The following is a 21,396-nucleotide window of genomic DNA, read 5'->3' on the forward strand; positions in this document are numbered from 1 at the left end:
TGAACATGAAATTTCACATACTCACAGGTGTTTCATGCACCATCATGAGCTTCATAGTGGCTGTAAAGTGCAAAGTGGCTCAAAGTGGTGACCAAAAAATGAAGTCCTTCAAAAGTAGGGTTGAAAATATGCAATCGTGCCAAGAGAACAATTGAAGCTAACAGCCCAATACAATAGGAAGAAAGAACACCCGGAGATCCATACAGTAAACATTAGGCAAAGTCCATTCATTTCAGCTGAAAGAAGTCTTAATCTTGGACTTGTAACCCTTAGCACAAATCATGAAGCCATTGACTGCCAAGCAAACCCTGGAAGATTCCAAAAATATTTTAGCAGGTCTTGAACGTCTTCCTGGTGATTATCATCTTGAAGTGGATGAGAATGTGAGACTAGCACAGCATCTGCCCTCAAGTCCAGCCTGAAAGACAAGATAGAAGAACTGAAAAAGAATGGAGTAATCAAGAACTGTTTTCTGAAATAATGGTGTTAGAGGGTTAATGTTCATGTTACATTGGTTTCACCCATTTTACTGATGTTGCACACAGTCTGTGGGTGAAAAAAATGAGTTTTACTCTCGCTTTAAGAGTAAGCAGATGCATTTGTACCATCTCTCTAAGGTCCTAGTAATTATGCCTCACCAAAAGTAGTTTTACTTATTGCTGTCATTCAATAAAAATTTTTGTTGTCTAAGAACAGGGACTCTCTTGTAGATATTCTATAATGGTGTGTCTTCTTAACTCTAATAACAAACACCCAAGACAATAAAGCATTTGTGACAGTGCACTACCTTAAACAACCCTTCCTTAAATATCACGTACTAAACAGTTAGCAAATACTGCAAGGTACTGTATTATGTATACTCCATAAAGAATGTTCCTTCATTTGCAGAGATATAACATATAGACATGACATACAAGTAAGAGAATTGAATTTAAATTGTCTGCATGCTGTCAAGAGCAGCACTTCCTATAAACAACGTTGACGATGCTAAGACACAGTGTGAAAAATTCAAGATTCAATTCAAAGCATTTTCAACAAGCTCTTTAAGTCTGTAAAGAAATTTAATTTGAAAATCTTCATTTATTCAAGTGAAGCAAACTATGCTGCAAGAAGCAACACTCCAAGTGTTGAAGGAAGTAGAGATAAAAAGATGGCATGAAAGCATCAAGAACACATCCGTTGCTTTGAGAGTGTATTGGACATCTATAGGATTATGGTGCCCCTGGAAAGACCAGCATTTAATGGCCATAACTATTTAGGTAGAAGGCAGTTAATAGTCAACCACAGTACCATGGGTCTGGAGACACATGTCAGTCAGATTCAGTAAGAATGGAAGTTTTGTTCCCTAAAGGGCATTACTGAACCAAATAAGTTTTCCTTGTCAATTAGCAACAATTTTATGGTGATCATTATACACTTAATTCCACATTTTTATTGAATTCAAATTCCACCACCTGCCATGGCAGGATTTGAACCAAGGCCCCCAGAACCATTACCTGGATCTCTGTGTTAATAGTCCAATGATAATGACACTAGGCCTTCACCTTTCCTTTAATGCTAGTATGATAAAGGTTAAAAAAAAGTACTCAAGTGGCCAAATACAAGCAATGAGATTAAGAACCACATCAAACCATACCACGTTTGTAAAGAGTACCAAGCTAAAGAGCTACTTATATCACATGCCATCTCAGGCAGATCGTGCATGGAACTTGGAGTCAACTTTTTCATACCTGCAGGGGCTCATTATCTCATTGTTGTCAGCTACTAGTATTTTCTAATCTGCTAGTCTAAAGATGTTATTACATACCTCTGGAACAGGTGGGATTTGAACCCAGGCCTCCTAGGTCAGGATTAGGGAAATTATCACACACCACAAAAGCCTTCACTGTTGACTACTATTCTGATGATTGGAAGACCATCTAACATTGATGACTACCAACGAGATTATTGAATGCCTGAGGGCACACTTCAGTTCTTGCATTGTTCCAAACTTTGTAACAATAGCTGTCAATTCACAAGTCAAGATTTAAAACACTTCATAAAGGATCAAAATATTCAATACCATACGTCATCTCCACACCATTCCCAGTTAAATTGAAAGACTGAGACAACAGTAAAAATCACCAAAGGGATCACAAACAGGTTGAATAAAATTAGCACCAAATTGCCACAAGGCAATTCTTGAGTGGCAAAAGATAATTACTGAAAGCATAAAAAGTAGTTCAGTCCAAAGATTCAGATCACAGTGCATTCAAACTACTATTCCAAAAGTAAAACACTACAAAAATCAGAAATAGTAACCAGTAATAGTAACAGAAATACTTGCTGACAGATTGTAAGGTTTAAAACAAATCTTTCTCTCTGTAAGCAGATTTGAAATATATATTTTTCAGCATTTTAAATACTGGTGACTTATTTCCCTACTCTCTCTGTTGGTGGATTTGGACTTTATAAGCACCACAAAAACATTTTTGTAAAGGTTTATCAAAAGAAGGGTTTATTTCACACACTCTTAGATGCTAAATGGGGATATTTTGCAACACAGCATACTTACGAACACACAAAAAGAGAGATTGAATTAATAAGTGTAAAGAAATAATTAAATTGGCAAATACTCATGTATAAAACACCTGAGGGATAAGAGTTTATTAAGGCCCTTGCTTTTAAGATGGAGTCCAAATGTCCAAAGATAGAATTAATAGCCTGGAATTACTTTATAGGGGTGGTTGATTGGCTAGTACGAACTCAAGAGTCACAGATTTTTCACTTTAAAATTCCTTCAAAGATCTTCTAAGGAATATTGCTGAAATGTAATTCTGGCTTTGCTATTTTGATGAAAGAAAGCTGATACTTGAAAAGAGTGCAAATACAGTGCTTTTTACAGGCCAGAGTTTTTTGCATTGATACCCATAATTAAGGGTTTTATATCATCAATAGATGTTGTATGAAGTAGTACTAACCCTTTAACTCACTGTTATTTTAAAACTGTATGGTTAAAAGGCAGTTGGATTCAGCACTGTGTGTTATCAGTGAGGTTAAAGCACTTACCATGGAGATAAATGCTTACAATGCAAGTAAACAATTGCCTATGGCCCATCCCAGAGGTTAAGGTGAAGAATCAATGATACATTTTGTGATAAAGATAACTTGCAATTCTATTGTGTTGGGACTTTTACTTAGAGAGAATAGGTCCCTTTTCAGTTTATAACATAATTGTTAGAATTCTGATCCTAATAGGAGGTACATGAGAAGTTAACTGTTCAGCTGACCTTGATTTGTGAGAAACTTCAGAAGATTGATGTTAGATTCAGTCACAGGATTATAGTAGCCATGTTTTTGGGATGGTTAATGATATTTTTAAGACAGTTACTAAACATAAATTGGTATGTATTAAAATTGCATTTTAAAAATCTATTCATGATATGAGTGACAAAATCAAGATGGAATGACAGAAAGCCAATTTCTCATTGATAAGTTGCCAAGTCATTGCCAGAGCTAAGCATTTGATTGCAAACATCCAATACTAGTGAAGCAGCAACTTGGGACTTCTGTTAAGCCGTTTTCACCTCGATCATACATGGTGAAGGGAATGACCAGGTATATCTTTGCAACCATATATATCTACGTACAACTAGAGAAGCTGTGCCTACTCTGCAGGATGAGGAATACCATCTCACCACCTGCACAGATTACCAAATGACCATCAGTCCCAGAAGTCCAGCATTACTTAGCAACAGAAGTGCATCAGCGACAACAGTTACTGTGGCAACAGCACATGTCAAGGGAATGACGCTCCCTGGAGAAGGAAGATCACAATAGGGATGATACCAGAGGAACAACCAACAAAAATGCAAATGTATGCCATTTAGATACCTGCATGATTTAAAGTCTATACATGCCGTACATCTGCAGATATTGTTTAAAGTGTAACTGACTAGTGCTAAAATGCTGTTTTGTTAATGAATTACAATATTCCTCATAATAATGTATATCAGGTAACTTGTTTACAAATTGCACATAGTGCCTGCATTTATTTGTGAAATTCAATCGTGCTTTGTGTTCTGGCTGTCTTGTGACCACTACCTCTGATGTAAGTGCCTTTGTGTGCAATCTGTAGCAACACACATCACTTGAAACAGATGGGGCAGCCCTATCCGCCAATGGTCTTGTGGAAGCATTTATCTTTTCTCCTCCATTGGTAGGATAACGCGTATGTTTTTGCTTCACAAGTGAAGTGCTCACTGAACCCTGCAACTTCTTACAACTAGATTATTAGCCTCAGTGCAAGACATTGATTGTACTGCCAGTGGCTGTGAAGGAGATTGTGGCCCTGAATTCGTTTGCAGTGGGATTCTTCTAGGCTGTAAGTATCCTTTATCCATAAGAAGCCATATTAATGATTCTCAAATTAACCTGTAGGATCAGTCATAGATAATTATTCCTCTGCAATGCAAGCCTTTGTTTCCAAACTCTTTCAAGCTGAAGCAAGCAATAGATGTAACATCTCCCATTTACAGTTCACTGCTGTGTCAGGTGCTCTTTTTGCCAGAGTAAGGGCATTTGTTGTTTGTTCTCTCTGACCAGCGAGAAGCAGATGCAGCATGCATGTGGATTTGGGAGGATAAATGACTTCCCAATGGTGTATCCAGCATATCTAAATGCTGAGACGGAGCAAAACCACAGACACTACCACTTACCAAACGTACAGTTGGCTTGTGACCATTGTAGACCCATTGTGAAGGTAAATAAACACTGTCCTGACTGTAGTCAGGATGTTTTAATTCCTCACTAATTCACTGTTCCTTTATTATTTGAGTCAACTAGTCAAATCTGATGGTGACTGCTAGACAACAAAGACTATCCATCCTTTGTCCAGTTTATCACTCTGCTCCGCAAGCCATGCACATATGGGAAAGTTGAGAATATTGAGAGCTGTACTACAACACAAAACATCACAAGCAGTCCACTGAGTGCTGAAACAATGATTCCATTCCAGCCTGCGGGTACTAGCTAGAACACATATCCCAATTTGTGATGGTCTTGTTGCATCCTCCACAACTTGGCCATCATGAGGGCACAGCCCTTGCCACCAGGGATATAAAGGCTGTTAAAGAGAAGGAAGAGAAGGGAGAAAAGAAGGAAAGACAAGAGGGGAAGTAGGATCTGGAGGAAGGGAGGAGGCAATCAGCATATCCCCTTTCTGGCTAGGATATCCACGAACATCTCATTCTATGACAGAACCAGTGAACACAATCCAAAATCCCATGGTACATCCATCACACACCCTATCCTCTCATTATTGTAGGCCATTATAATGTCTCTGTGGTCACAATTCTGAAATACAAGCCACTAGAAATCGAGCATTCTAAAGCAGTTTTTGAAACAAACCATCCAATGTTCCATACAAAAATTCAATTAAGCAGCTATGCACATTTCTTTGGTGTGTGCCTGCAATGTGCCATTGCCTGGTCTAATGCTCCACATGGTGCTATCCCAATGGCTACAGCATGGACAGCCACAGACTTTCAATGGGGGAAACTGCAGTTGGCTCAGAACAGACAGCTATAGTCTGAGGTGTCTGATTTAAGGACAAGACAAAGGCATTTGTGAAGTGGCAATATTGAGAGCACTGGTTTTGCCACGGGAGAAGACATCATGCTCATTTTCCACTGAGCCACTACCACTCTCTATAGGTGGCATCTCAGCAACACTGCAATCAGGTGCAGGGCTGGATGAACACAGCAGGCCAAGCAGCATCATAGGAGCAGAGAGGCTGACGTTTCGGGCCTAGACCCTTCATCAGAAAAGGGGGAGGGGAAGGGGGTTCTGAAATAAATAGGGAGAGAGTGGGAGGCGGATAGAAGAGGGATAGAGGAGAGGATAGGTGGAGAGGAAACAAACAGGTCGAAGAGGCGGGGATGGGGCCAGGAAAGGTGAGTGTAGGTAGGGAGTTAGGAAGGGGATAGGTCAGTCCAGGGAGGACGGACAGGTCAAGGGGGCGGGATGAGGTTGGTCGGTAGGAGATGGAGGTGCGGCTTGAGGTGGGAGGAGGGGATAGGTGGGAGGAAGAACAGGTTAGGGAGGCAGGGACGAGCTGGACTGGTTTTGGGATGCGGTGGGGGGAGGGGAGATTTTGAAACTTGTGAAATCCACATTGATACCGTTGGGCTGCAGGGTTCCCAAGCGGAATATGAGTTGCTGTTCCTGCAACCTTCGGGTGGCATCGTTGTGGCGCTGCAGGAGGCCCAGGATGGACATGTCGTCTGAGGAATGGGAGGGGGAGTTGAAATGGTTCGCTACTGGGAGGTGCAGTTGTTTGTTGCGAACCGAGCGTAGGTGTTCTGCAAAGCGGTCCCCGAGTCTCCGCTTGGTTTCCCCGATGTAGAGGAAGCCACACCGGGTACAGCGGATGCAGTATACCACATTGGCAGATGTGCAGGTGAACATCTGCTTGATGTGGAAAGTCTTCTTGGGGCCTGGGATGGGGGTGAGGGAGGAGGTATGGGGGCAGGTGTAGCACTTCCTGCGGTTGCAGGGAAAAGTGCCGGGTGTGGTGGAGCTGGAGGGGAGTGTGGAGCGGACAAGGGAGTCACGGAGAGAGTTGTCCCTCCGGAAAGCAGATAAAGGTGGGGAGGGAAAGATGTCTTTGGTGGTGGGGTCGGATTGCAGATGGCGGAAGTGTCGGAGGATGATGCGTTGGATCCGGAGGTTGGTGGGGTGGTACGTGAGGACGAGGGGGATTCTTTTTTGGTTTTTATTGCGTGGACGGGGTGTGAGGGATGAGGTGCGGGAGATGTGGGAGACACGGTTGAGGGCGTTCTCGACCACCGAGGAGGGGAGTTACGGTCCTTGAAAAACGAGGACAACTGAGATGTACGGGAGTGGAATGCCTCATCCTGGGAGCAGATGCGGCGGAGGCGAAGGAATTGGGAATAGGGGATAGCATTTTTGCAGGAAGGTGGGTGGGAGGAGGAGTATTCTAGGTAGCTGTGGGAGTCGGTGGGCTTGAAATGAATATCGGTTTCGAGGTGGTTGCCCGATATGGAGACAGAGAGGTCCAGGAAGGGGAGAGAGGTGTTAGAGATGGTCCAGGTAAACTTAAGGTTGGGGTGGAAGGTGTTAGTGAAGTGTATGAACTGTTCGAGCTCCTCGTGGGAGCACGAGGCGGCACCGATACAGTCATCAATGTAACGGAGGAAGAGGTGGGGTTTAGGGCCGGTGTAGGTACGGAAGAGGGATTGTTCCACGTAACCTACAAAGAGGCAGGCGTAGCTTGGGCCCATGCGGGTACCCATGGCTACCCCCTTTGTCTGTAGGAAGTGGGAGGAATTGAAAGAGAAGTTGTTGAGTGTGAGGACGAGTTCGGCTAAGCGGATGAGGGTGTCAGTGGAGGGGGACTGGTCGGGCCTGCGGGACAGGAAGAAGCGGAGGGCCTTAAGGCCATCTGCATGGGGAATGCAGGTGTAGAGGGACTGGACGTCCATGGTAAAGATGAGGTGTTGGGGACCGGGGAATTGGAAGTTCTGGAGGAGGTGGAGGGCGTGGGTGGTGTCACGGACATAGGTAGGGAGTTCCTGGACCAAGGGGGAGAAAATGGAGTCGAGATAGTTGGAGATCAGTTCGGTGGGGCAGGAGCAGGCGGAGACAATCGGTCGACCAGGGCATTCAGGTTTGTGGATTTTGGGAAGGAGATAGAAGCGGGCAGTGCGAGGTTGGGGAACGATGAGGTTGGAGGCCGTGGGTGGGAGGTCACCTGAGGTGATGAGGTTGTGGATGGTTTGCGAGATGATGGTTTGGCGCTCAGGGGTGGGGTCATGATCAAGGGGGCGGTAGGAGGAGGTGTCGGAGAGTTGGCGTCCGGCCTCGGCGATGTAGAGGTCAGTGCGCCATACTACAACTGCACCTCCCTTGTCCGCGGGTTTTATGGTGAGGTTGGGATTGGAGCGGAGGGAGCGGAGGGCTGCACGTTCTGCGGGGGAGAGTTGGAGTGGGTGAGAGGGGTGGAGAGGTTGAGGCGATTGATGTCTCGACGGCAGTTGGAGATGAAGAGGTCGAGGGAGGGTAGGAGGCCTTGGGGTGGTGTCCAGGAGGAGGGGGTGTGTTGGAAGCGGGAGAAGGGGTCAGTAGAGGGAGGGTTAGGTTCACGGTTAAAGAAGTAAGCGTGGAGGCGGAGGCAGCGGAAAAACTGCTCTATGTCCAAGCGTGAGCGGTATTCGTTGATCTGTGGGTGGAGGGGTGGCAGTTCCTACTAACACTGCAATCAGCTGGAGACAGATTACTGGACTGCTGTCATACCCTGAAAGCCTTGTGAGGAATATGCATCAATGAATGTGATGCAGGAAATCTGTACAATGCAGAACCCTCATATCCTTTCTCTCACCTCAGAAGTCAAGGACTATCCCACAGCGACAGCAGCTCTCTGATCTTTTTGTAGGCTTGCATGAACTCAGTGTTTGTTTCTTCCAAACAGGAACCTCCATAATTGACTGATGTTCAGATCAACATGTAAACAATTGAGGAACAAGAACATCATCCTTCAGTAATACCCTAAAGCTCCCTTGAGTCTGTTTCTGAGACTGTACATTCTCTTATATCCAGACATCTGCCTCAAAATGTGTGATGAAGTAGCTGCCATGCTGCCTTGTCATCTCAACAGCTTTCCTTTCTTTGGATATCAGAATGGCTAGAAGTGGAACCCTGCCGCTCATCTGGTTCTTTTCCTTGACATTGTGGGCACTGTGTATTCTGAAAATAGAATGTAATGTTAGATGCCTGACAAGAACAGGCATAATGTCTAAGTGGCTGGCTCCCAAGTTATTGAATTTGGGGTTAGAAATGCATGTGACACTTGGCCACTCTGGAGTGACTTTGCAAGGGTCTCCTCGTCCTGGTAAACACATTTATTTCTTTCACAGGAAATGCTGCAGCCTCACTCCATTGTCAATGACACAATCTACTCTCCTTCCCTTACAGTTACACCATCACACATATATTTGTTAACCCCTAAGGGACACAAGGTGTGACACCACCTTAGTGTATTGGAGAAGGACACTAACATTCTGGCAGCACTGCACCCAGGATCTCCAAAAGACCCTTGGCTTCTAACCTCTGCTGTGACCTCTCTCCAGCTTGTTGGTTATTCAGGGAGATCTCCTCTTTTTATATTGCAAGGTTAAAGACATCCTGCCTTGCCCAATTGTCCAAGAGAAGATCATGCACAGAAATGTCATTCAAGTGTGAAGCCAGAGATTTTTCTTCTGCCATGTTGACAAGTGCTTCATTCCTCAGCCTTTACTATGCTTTAAGTGGTGACTATTTCCCCCTTTTCCCAATGGCTGACCAAGGCAACTGGTTGAAGATCTGGAAAGGCTTGGTTGAAGCAGATGTGGAAGTGGGGCAGGAAGAAGGTTCTGGTGCTAGAGCCCCTTATTGTCAGCTGATGCCTTTTCAGCTCACACCTCCATCTACCTGGCTGCCAGATGCTAGTTTATAAGAATATAAGAACTAGGAGCAGGGGTAGGCCATCCGGCCCCTCGAGCCTGCCCCGCCATTCAATAAGATCATGGCTGATCTTTTTGAGACTCAACTCCACTAACCCACCAGCACACCACAACCATGATCAACTGGTATAAGACTCTAGAGAGATCAAGAACTAGAATGGGATCACTAGTAGCATCCACTTCCAATCCTGCCTTTATCATTCTACTTATTCTTGAAAACGTTTGGCCCAGAAATAGGATTTGAACCTGCAACTTTCTGACTTTAATGCAAGAGTGTTACCAATTGATGCATGGCTAACATTTAAATAGGAACATACACAAGTATAGTTCCATGTTGAAACAAGCATAGGAGACTAGCGTCAGGAATAATATTGAGCAGGGTTTTGGAGGGAACAGAATTTTGTAGAAGATTGATGGGTTTGTGGGATATGATATTATGATTGTCTTTACTAACTCACTCATAAGCGCTCCATGTTTACTATGCTTACCATGTTTACGTGGAGGCAATGGCCTAGTGGTATTATCGCTGGACTGTTAATCCAGAGATAATGTTCTGGAGACCTGGGTTTGAATCCTGCCATGGCAGATGGTGGAATTTGAATTCAATAAATATCTGGAACTAAGAATCTAACGATGACCGTGAATCCACTGTTGATTGTTGGAAAAAATCCATCTGGTTCACTAATGTCCTGCAGGGAAGGAGACTGCCTTCCTTACCTGCTCTGGCCTACATGTGACTCCAGACCCAGCAATGTGGTTGACTCTTAACTGCCTTTCGGGCAATTAGGGATGGGCAATAAATGTATGACCTAGCCAGCGATGCCCTCATCCTGTGAATGAATAAAGAAACTATACTGTGTTTCCATTCATTCATTCATAAAACCATGTTTTTGTAGTACATTTTACTCTTACAAGACAAATCAAATTAAACATCCTTTCCTGGGCTGCCAACACATTACTGTTTCTTTACACCTTTTCAATTCTTATCAGCCCCATGCTGCAAGCAGTGTTTAGACTTGTTTCTGTATCAAAGGCTATTCCTGAATAAACGTTAATATTGTAACCTACTCAGAACAATGCCATTCCTGCCATCGTGTCTCCAAAACTCACTTAAAACTATGGAAAGATTCTAATATTAATTAGTGCTTAGTAACCATCTCTCTAGACCTAAATAGGCTGCAGGACATCAATCAGTTTCCTCCACAAGCATGTCCCTACAGTTTGCTGCTTTTTATCTAATTGAAATTTCCTTATACACTACTTATTCCTATAACACTGTACTACCTATTTCTAACTTTTATTTAGAACTACCATCTTGTACTAACGTACAGGTTTATACTTTCTAAATATGTATTAAATAGGGCTGCTACCCCCTTTAAGAAACTTACAATCTAAACAGCGTTTCTGTGAAACTGCATGAATGAATGTGTAAGAACCGTCAAAACCAGCAATGGTAAATGAAATCTCATGGCCCAGCTGTGGGAGTTTAATATCCTCTATACTTTTATTTAGCACACGTATAATTTCTCACTTATTTAGATCATATTGGTGGAGTATTTTTGCTAACATTACTAACTTTAAAAGACAAAAGGACTAACACCTCTTAATTATGCAAACTCAGACCGCACAGACATTCTAATCCCATCAGGACTAACAGCCAGCATTTAGCAAGTGCTTAAACTATCTCCTGCTTCCCCCAGACAGCTGTCACGCAAACTTGTGTACAAGAGATATGACTATGTGACACCATAGTGCTAAACTTTTAATGTATGTAAAAACTGTGTATAAAACAGGCTACTGTAAAACTGTACTTTGAATTCCATCACCGCCTCGAACTGGCTAAAGAGGTTATTTTCACCACTCACTGATCTCGCTCGTTATTGAACACAATCCCACAGGTATGAGGAAAGTGACTATAGGCAATTTTTGGAAATGAAATGGGTCATCCAGGTGATCAAGAAGCACTGAAAGGGCTGAACAGCTGTGTTTGAGGGACACAAAACACAAGTAAACTTTCAAGCTGATATGAATTCAGCAAAGATGGATGAAGGGATTGATTAAGAAGGGGAAAATAGAGTATGAAAGTAAGCTTGCAGGGAACACAAAGACCTAAGAGTTTCTATAGGTACATGAAGAGAAAGAGACTGGTAAAGACAAATGTAGGTTCCCTACAGACAGAAACGGGGAAATGTATAATAGGGGACAAAGAAATGGCTGAGGAACTGAATAGATACTTTGGTTCTGTCTTCACAAAAGAGGACACAAATCAGATACCAGAACTGTTGCAGGAGGCAAGATTTAGTGAGAGGGAAGAGTGAGGGAGATCAATATTAGTAGAGAAATGGTAATGAGAAAATTGTTGGGATTGCAGGCCAATAAATCTCCAGGGCCTGATAATCTACATCCCAGAGTACTTAAGGAAGTAGCTCGAGAAATAATGGGTGCATTGGTGGTCATCTTCCAGGATTCTATAGACTCTGGAACTGTCCCTGCAGATTGGAGAGTGGCTAATGTCACTCCAATATTCAAAAAGGGAGGTAGAGAGAAAACAGGGAATTATAGACTGGTGAGCCTAACATTGGTAGTGGGGAAAATTCTCAAACCCATTGTCAAGGATTTTGTAGCAGAGCATTTAGAAAGCAGTGGCAGGATCAGACAGAGTCAGTGTGGATTTATGAAGGGGAAATCATACTTGACAAATCTGTTGGAATTCTATGAAGATATAACTAGTAGAGTTGACAAGGGAGAGCCAATCGATGTAGTATATTTGGGCTTTCAGAAAGCATTTGACAAAGTCCCACATAAGAGATTAATGTGCAAAATGAAAGTACATGGGTTTGGGGATGTGTATTGAGACGGATAGGAAACTGTTTGGCAGAGAGGAAATAAAGAGTAGGAATTAATGGGTCCTTTTCAAATTGGCAGGCAATAACTAGTGGGGTGCCACAGGGATCGGTGATGGGACCCCAGCTATTCACCATATATATTAATGATTTGGATGAGAGAAAAAAATGTAACATCTCCAAGTTTGCAGATGATACCAGGTTGGGTCGGAGGGTGAAATGTGATGACAATGCAGAGATCCTTCAGCATGATCTTGACAGGTTGGGTGAGTGGGCAAATCAATGGCAGATGCAGTATAATTTGGATAAATGTGAGATTATTCACTTCGGAAGGAAAAACAAGAAGGCAGATTACTGCCTGAATGGCTGTAAATTGGGAGAGGGGAGTGTGCAGTGGGACCTGGGCATCCTGGTGCACCAGTCACTGAAGGTAATTATGCAGGTGCAGCAGGTGGTAAAGAAGGCAAATGGTATATTGTCCTTCATTGCAAGAGGTTTCGAGTACAGGAGCAGGGATGTATTGTTGCAGTTGTACAGGGCCTTGGTGAGGCCACACCTAGAATATAATGTGCAGTTTTGGTTTCCTTTTCTGAGGAAGGATGCTCTTGCTCTTGAGAGAGTGCAGTGAAGGTTTACCAGGCTGATTCTGGGGATGGCAGGGCTGACATATGAGGAGACATTGACTAGGTTGGGATTGTTTTTGCTACAGTTCAGATGAATGAAGGGGAATCTCATAGAGACTTATAAAATTCTAACAGGACTGGACAGTGTAGATGCAGGGAGGATGTTCCTGATGGTGGTTGTGTCCAGAACCAGGGGTCACATTATGAGGATTCGGGGTAGACAATTTAGGATGGAGATGAGGAGACATCTCTTCACCCAAAGAGTGATGAGCCTGTGGAATTCATTACCTCAGGAAGTAGTTGATACCAAAACATTGACTGTATTCAAAGGACAACTAGATATAGCACTTGGGGCAAATGGGATCAAAGTTAATGGGGAGAAAGCAGGATTAGGCTATTGAGTTGGAAGATCAGCCAGGATCGTGAAGCATAGCGGAGCAGGCTCAAAGGGCTGAATGGCCTCCTCCTGTTCCTATCTTCTATGTTTCTATATGAGATGCAGTAACCAAACAAAACAGAGCATCATGTTTCAGCAGTACTCATTTTATGCAAATGAGCAGCACAAATATATTGGACAATTAGAATATATTGTTGATTTGATGTAGAGTCAGTTTAGGAGAGGCTGAATACAATTAAGACTAAAAATGTGGCTCTTGCCTCAAGACATCCAAAAATGTGACTCATTGAATTTTGTGACTCACAAATTGGGCCCGTTGTTTACTCAGCTGACTCAGTAAGGCGTGCTCTCTGAATGTCTGTTTACATTCATGTTATTTATTCAATATTGCAATGTAACAATTAAACAGTTATGTATTTTCTGAAAAAAAAACCATTTTTTCTTATATAACTCAAAGATTTATTTCATACATTAAGCTGTAGAACAGAATTTATGTAAGAACATGCGAGCAGACACAGCATCTTCTATTCAAACAAAATATTATTGTTGGAAGACAAGCCTTACATTTGAAATATTTATTAACTGGTCTTATTTTAAGTGCCTAGCAAAAGGTTTTTGCTAATGTTGTACTAAGTGATTAGTTTCTATTCTTTGCTCGGGAAGGATATCCTTTCAAATGTAGAGATTGCTGGAAAAGCTCAGCAGGTCTGGCAGCATCTGTGACGAGAAATCAGAGTTAACTTTTCGGGTCCAGTTCTGAGGAAGGGTCACTCTAGCCTAAACGTCAAATCTGATTTCTGACCACAGATGTTGCCAGACCTGCTGAGCTTTTCCAGCAATCTCTATTTTGATTTATGATTTGCAACATCTGCAGTTCTTTCAGATTTTATTGAGGATATCCTATCACTGACTAATAGCATTTTTTTTTGGTTTACTCATTCAGCTATGAGCTGAACTCTATAGGTAAGATGACAGTAATGGTCCTTGACATGTTCTTGCCTACATTTGACTGAGTGTGGCAACAAGAAGCCCTAGACAAACTAGAATCAATAGGAATCAGGGGGGAATATCTCTTCACTGGTTGGAGTCATACTTTGTGTAACGGAAGGTGGCTATGGTTATTGGAGGCCAGTTACATCAGTTCCAGCATATCTCTACAGAAGTTCCTCAGGGTATATTTAATAAGCAATCTGTTCAAAGATGTTATTTCACACCTCTGCAGCAGATGGAACTTGAACCTGGCTCTTCTGAGCCAGAATGGTGACTCTACTATTGCACCACAAGAACTCTCCAGTTGCTCAGGGTAGTGTCATAGCCCCAACCACTTTCAGCTGCTTCATCAATGATCTTCTTTCTATTCTGATGCCAGAAGCGTGGATGTTCATTGATGATTGCACAATATTCAGCGTCGTTCATGATTCTTCAGATACTGGCGCAGTCCACATCTAAATTCAGCAAGACCTGGACAATATCTGGGATCGGGCAATGACCGTCTCCAATAAGAGGCAATCTAACCATTGATCCTTGACATTCAATGACATTACCATCACTGGATGCCCCACTGTCAACATCTTGGTGGCTATCATTAACCAGACAAATGCTCTGTTTGCTTAAACATGTCAGAGGTTAGAAATGTTGCAGTGAGCAACTCGCCTTCTAACCCCACTATCTACAAGGCACAAGCTCTTTTAAAATTGCTTCACTGGATGTGGCTTCCACTTTTAGACTAGTACTTAGTGCCCACTGTAAGTGCAGAGTCTACACCACTAGCATCACCTCCCACATCTGGAGCTCTATCAACATTTAAGATGCTTAACCCCATCCAGGACAAAGTAGCCCACTTGATTAGCACCACATCCACAAACATCTGCTCCCTTCACCACTGACATTCAGTTGCAGCACTGTGTACTATCTGTAAGATGCATGCCAGAAATTCACCACGGGTCCTTAGACAGTACTTTCAAAACCCAGGACCATTACTATCTAGAAGGACATGGGTAGCAGTGACCTGGGAACGCCACTGCCTGCAAGTTCCTCTCAAAGATGTGGAAATATAATGCTGTTCCTTCAGCACCACGAGTTCAAAATCCTGGAACTTCCTCCCTAATGGTATTGCAGGGATGCCTATATCAAAAGGACTGCATCAGTTCAACAAGACAGCTCATCATTACTTTCTCCAAGAGCATTTAGGAACGGGCAATAAATGCCAGCGCAGCAGGCAATGCCCTCAACCGCTTAATGATTTTTTTTTACAAATCTGAATTGTTTAGTATTGGCTGTGGGAAGAATGCCGGCAAGGGCATTGCAAGAAATCCTGCTCTTCATAAAATTGTACTTGGGCATTTTAACTACCCATCTAACCAATGGAGAAAGCAATAGGTTTAAACATTTCCAAAAAGCACAAATCTCCAGATTCTGAAACCTGAAATAAAAAAAAAGTGAAATTGCTGAAAATACTCAGCTGGTCAGGTAGCAACTGTGGTGAGGGAAGCGGTTACCATTTCAAGTTGACAGCCTTCTGATGGAAGGTCATTCACCTGAATCGTGAACTCTGTTTCTCTATCCACCTGCGCTGCTGAACATTATATTTATACGTCTCACCTGCTAGCAATGCACCACTCCCTAAATCCTACAGTGGAATTTCAGCCTGGATTATGCAGTGACATTTGGAGTATAAAGATAAAGCCCGACTCAGAGATAAATTTGTTACCCAATAACACCAGACTGGTGATCCATTCCTTCTCAGTGAAAGCCTATGTGCCCAGCCTTCTTGAGTTATACTATACTACAGACTTATAAAACTGATGTATGTTTTCCAGAAGTTGTGAGGTCAAAACTTGCGAAGGTAATTGATGAAAATCAGTTCAACATGTCTGGTATTTTGTGGTGTGACATCAGAAACAATGATTAAGAAAGCAGCTGACACCAAAAGGAGATGCTTAGGATCAACAAGTGGAATAAATTACAGAGGCAGAGGACATCATGTATATGGGAAGTTGACTGGACAAGAGGAAAAAATAAGTTCGTATGAAAGGAAACAAGTTTCATGAGTCAGTAACAGACTAAAGTAATAAATATACTGAGTTGCTCTCGTGGCAATGTCCCATATATAGGCAGTGATTGGCCACATAGAATCACTACAGTGTGGAAGCAGGCCATTCAGCCTATCAAGTCTACACCAACCCTCTGAAGAGCATCCCACCCAAACTCACCCTATCCCCATAACTCTGCATTTCCCATGGCTAATCCACCTAGCAAGTACATCTTTGGACACTGTGGGCAATTTAGCATGGCAAATCCACCTAACCTGTACATCTTTGGACTGTGGGAGGAAACCAAAGCACCCGGAGAAGACCCACGCAGACACGGGGAGAATGTGCAAACTCCACACGGACTGTCGCCCAAGGGTGGAATTGAACCCAGGTCCCTGGTACTGTGAGGCAGCAGTGCTAACCACTGAGACACCATGCCATTCCAGAGCAAAGCAAATTCTCCTTTTGGTATATTTTAATTAACCTGTTCAGAGATGTTATTATCTAAAGCAGGTGAGACTTGACCAAATGTCACCTAGTTCAGAACTAGGGACACTACCAACGTGCCACAAGAACTCTACCTAACTTCTCTTCTCCATTCATCCCCAACCAATGCCACCACCAGAGTACAATTAAACACTTAATAAACATACAATTAACAACAGAGGCCTAGAAAGAGTTCACAGAATCCATGGATGATACATGAGTTGATTGTGGCCAATTGCACCCCCATTTTAGTAATTTCAAAAATCTTTTGTTGTGCTTTTGGTTGCACTTCAGCCCCATGCTTCTGATCTTTGGGCATCTGATGCCAGGGGAGTGCTGGCAGATCAGAGGACCTCCTCATTGCTCTGCTTTTGAGACTGGCCAAGTTGGCTATTAACAGTCCAGGCAGTGGGCTGTGCAGGGCATCATAGCTACTGACTCTCTGCCCCTTTTATCATAGAATCCCTACAGTATGGAAGCAGGCCATTCAGCCCATCAAGTCCACACCAACCCTCCAACAAGCATCCCACCGAGAACCACCCCCTATACTTCCCACCCTAGACACTATGGGCAATGTAGCATAGCCAGTCCACCTAATCTGACTGTGGGAGGAAACCAGAGCACCCAGAGGAAACCCAGGCAGACACAGGGAGAATATGCAAACTCCATAAGACAGTCACCCAAGGCTGGAATTGAACCCAGGTCCCTGGCACTGTGAGGCAGCTGTACTAACCTTGCCTCTGTGGGTTACTTGTGTCCTTGAAGAGGAAGCATGTGAGCTCTGCTAATACTCCAGATGCCTTTAGAGAGAGGTGGGCACCGCAGTGAGTAAAGTGCTTTATCTCCCCCTCCAACTCCATTTTGATTTAGCTCACCCCTCACCTTTGTGGGTCTGCATTGCCTTTAACAAGCTGTGCATGTAAATTCATCAATTGGAAAACACAGGTGATTTACTTTTGGTGGTAAATAGATGAAAAAAATAGCACAGGTGATTTGGCGATGGGAAGAAAGGTTGATATAACACAGTGTGGAGCTCGAGGAACACAGCAGGCCAGGCAGCTTCAGAGGAACAGGAAAAATGACGTTTCCGGTTGTTCAAAACATCAACTTTCCTGCTCCTCTGATGCTGCCTGGCCTGCTGTGTTCCTCCAGCTCCATGTTGTGTTATCTCTGACTTCAGCATCTGCAGCTCTTACTATCTCTGGAAAAAAGGTTGCGTTGTGTGCAAGAGCACTTCTGGATTTAAAGAAAGAAATGGTTCAGAGGTCAGTCACTGGATGAGTTTTAAATCTTTAGTTTTCATAGTAGGCTGAGGGAGCTAGATTTTACTATTATTGAATGCTGTAGCAGTTCATGCTAGCTCAGTTGTTAAATTTAAATCTGATATAGATTTTCTTTGTTAATCAAAAGTATTAAGGAAGGTGTATAGAGTTAGGCCACAGATCAGCAATGATCTCATTGAATGCTAGCATAGGCTTGAGGAGCTGAATGGCCTACTCCTGTTTCTATGTGCAGATATTAGGGAAATTTGCTGAGCCATTCAAAATGATGATGGCACTGGACTGTGTATATTTAGGGCAGTTATCTGAATCTGTTACATAAGGTGGAGAAAAGATAAAAAAAAGAACGAGTTGTGTAAATGTAGAATCATTGGCTTTTCAAATAGGTTGTTAGCTTGTGTAACAGAAGCAGATTTTGCTGCAAATATTTAAAATGAAATCAGACACATTTCCGGAGGAGGCTAACATAATTTCCCCAAACACTCCGCTAACCGTGCAATCTTGATACAACTACAAATCAAAATGACAAAAATGACAATCCAGATCCTTGCAATTAGATGGAGCTGCAAGCAGCTCACATGTCTCCTGTATCCACTCATGGTAGATGGTCTCAATTTCCAACATCCCCAAATGCTGTAGGACCCTCCTTGGAAATGCAAGCCAGGCTTTATGTTTCTTCTTCAGAATCAGTACAGTGTGTTTCCTTCTATGGAATCCCTTTGCCTTCATCCTCTTCGTCAGCAGGGAAATAGAACTTCTAAAGAATGAATTGATACTTATCTTAAACGTAACATTGTTGTTGAAGTAACCTTTAATCCTCAATCAATAAGCAATAAAAAGTTTGTAAGTTAATGAAAACACACTAAAAGACTTGTTTTGAACTGGGTGATACTGGGAGTTAGTACATAGTCCTCTGTCCTTTGAGACCCTGGCTAGAATCCAGATCAGACAAGGGTTGCAAGTTTTTTTTTTCTTTCCTTTAATTTTTGCAGTGCTGAAGTGAACAGAAACTGACCTACTTCAGTCAGGAATGATTCCCCACCAGAAACATGGATTTCACATTCCATGAAAGTTAGCACTGCTTCACCATGTTTTTTGCACAGACATTTACCACTCATTGTAATATGTTGCAAATACAATTTTCAGGTAAAACAGCCAGTCTACAACAACTTTTTAATCATGATCACAGAAGAACAACATACACTGCAATTACTGAAACATCAATGAAAAGCAATCTTGGTAGTAGATACCATTTTGTAAAACAAAGCTAATTGAATTTTTCTTTCACACCATTAAAATGGCCTACTGAAAATAAATTTAATACAGTGCATGCCACTCTGTAACACTGATACTTGTAACTTATTCATTTTTTTGTAAAAGTTATGCTGTAATGTCTAATTATCTTATAAAATAATGTAACATAAGGAGATTTAAAATCTTTTACTTATGCTAATTGACAGTTTCAGTAAAATTAAGCACACAAAATTTAAAGGACCATAAATATTATTAATATCATTTCATTTTTTAATGAATATTCCATGGGAATAGAATTTACGTCTGGAAAGAGATTTATTCAGAAAATCAAAATCTTGAAGATGAAAGATCACCAATTCAAAAACCTGAAAAATGACATCTGATATGGAATTTTTTTTAATCTCATGTCTTTTCCAAATTGTTGAATTTCAATTTAGCTAAGCCAACGTACATAATGCACATTTTCTGAATAAGGTTTTCATTAACCACACCAAATTTATTACCATCTATTTATAACAGTCATAAACAATAAGCAACACAATATGTACTTGAATGCATTCACCAAAATTGTTTCCTCTCGTTAATAGGATCAGTGGCCTTTTCAGTTGTTTCAAGATTTTTGGGGCAGCAGGAAGGGGTTTTTTTTGCCAACTAATTTGTGCTATCGCAAAAAACAATATCAGATCATCTATTGTTTATGGACCTTGCTGTGCACAACTTGGGTTCTGCTATGCTGTGATAATAACCACATATCAAAATTAGGTATGAATTGTTCTGGGATAACATGAGCTTGTGAAAGATACTATTTCTGTGCAAATTATTAACAGAAATGTAGCCCATTCAGTCCATGAGGTTTATAAAGTGTTTATGCTCCATATGAGGCAAGTCCAACCTTATGACATTTTTCCTCCATGAGGCGTACATCAGCATCACAATACCTTTAGGATATTAAAGAAGCTAAAACATTATTTAAAAATTGCTTTTTTAAAAGAAAATTTTAGCGTCACTCATCAGTTAACTATGACAAAAATGAAGCATTTTTTATCTTGGATTTGGCTTGGTACTACATGATAGTGCATAGGGGATTAAAACCGGTCTAAAGAGATCCTATCTCTGAATAACTTGTGCAGTTGTCCATTAACGAGTCAATTTGTCTCTGAGAGAGATCCAACAGAAGAATTCAGCAATTAATTCAAATAAAAATTTCCTTGAACGTTCAAAAATGTTTATGTTTTAAATTTACTCCATTCTCTCTTTTTCATGTCTGTTTGCAGCATTTCAAGAAAGTTTGTCCAGTAAGCTTTCATTGGCATTGAGAAAGGAAAAGAGCCACTAATATAAATTATTTCATTGTTTAGCATGACAGTTGTGAACAATTTATTATTTACTACAATGAGGAGCCAGAGAATATGATGAAAAATATATACTGTCTTATGTTACTCTCCTTGTTTATTTACTGTTTAATAAATTTGTTTTTATTTGTAAATCTCAGTCAAAGGCTACTTAGCTACCTTCAAGTAATCAGAAAAATTTTGCAGCTAAAAAGAAACTGAAATAAACTGGCTTTTTTTCTGTTCGTTCCCTGAGAATGCTATAAATTCATCTATATTTTTGGCCAAGTGCTTGATAAGGAATTTCCACTGGAGTTGCGCAGACTCCCTGATATCATTCCAGAAGATCATAGAATTCTTTAGACGCCATTCACTTTCTTCTCATGCTCAAACACGACTTTTGGACTTTTCTGCTTAAGTGGCAAGGATGCAGAAAATTTCAATCCAGTCAGTGTGGGCATATTCAAAGACAAAATAAATGACTGGAATATATCATCTACTGTATTTCCTATAATTTGTTTTCTAACAGTTTTGGGTGTGCAGTTCACCCAAAGGGGAGGCAATCGCCTAGTGGTATTATCACTAGACTGTTAATCCAGAGACCCAGGTAATGTTCTGGGGACCTGAGTTTGAATCCCACTATGGCAGAT

This window comes from Rhincodon typus, chromosome 2, assembly GCF_021869965.1.
Source record: "Rhincodon typus isolate 14 chromosome 2, sRhiTyp1.1, whole genome shotgun sequence".
NCBI classification, from domain to species: Eukaryota; Metazoa; Chordata; class Chondrichthyes; order Orectolobiformes; family Rhincodontidae; genus Rhincodon; species Rhincodon typus.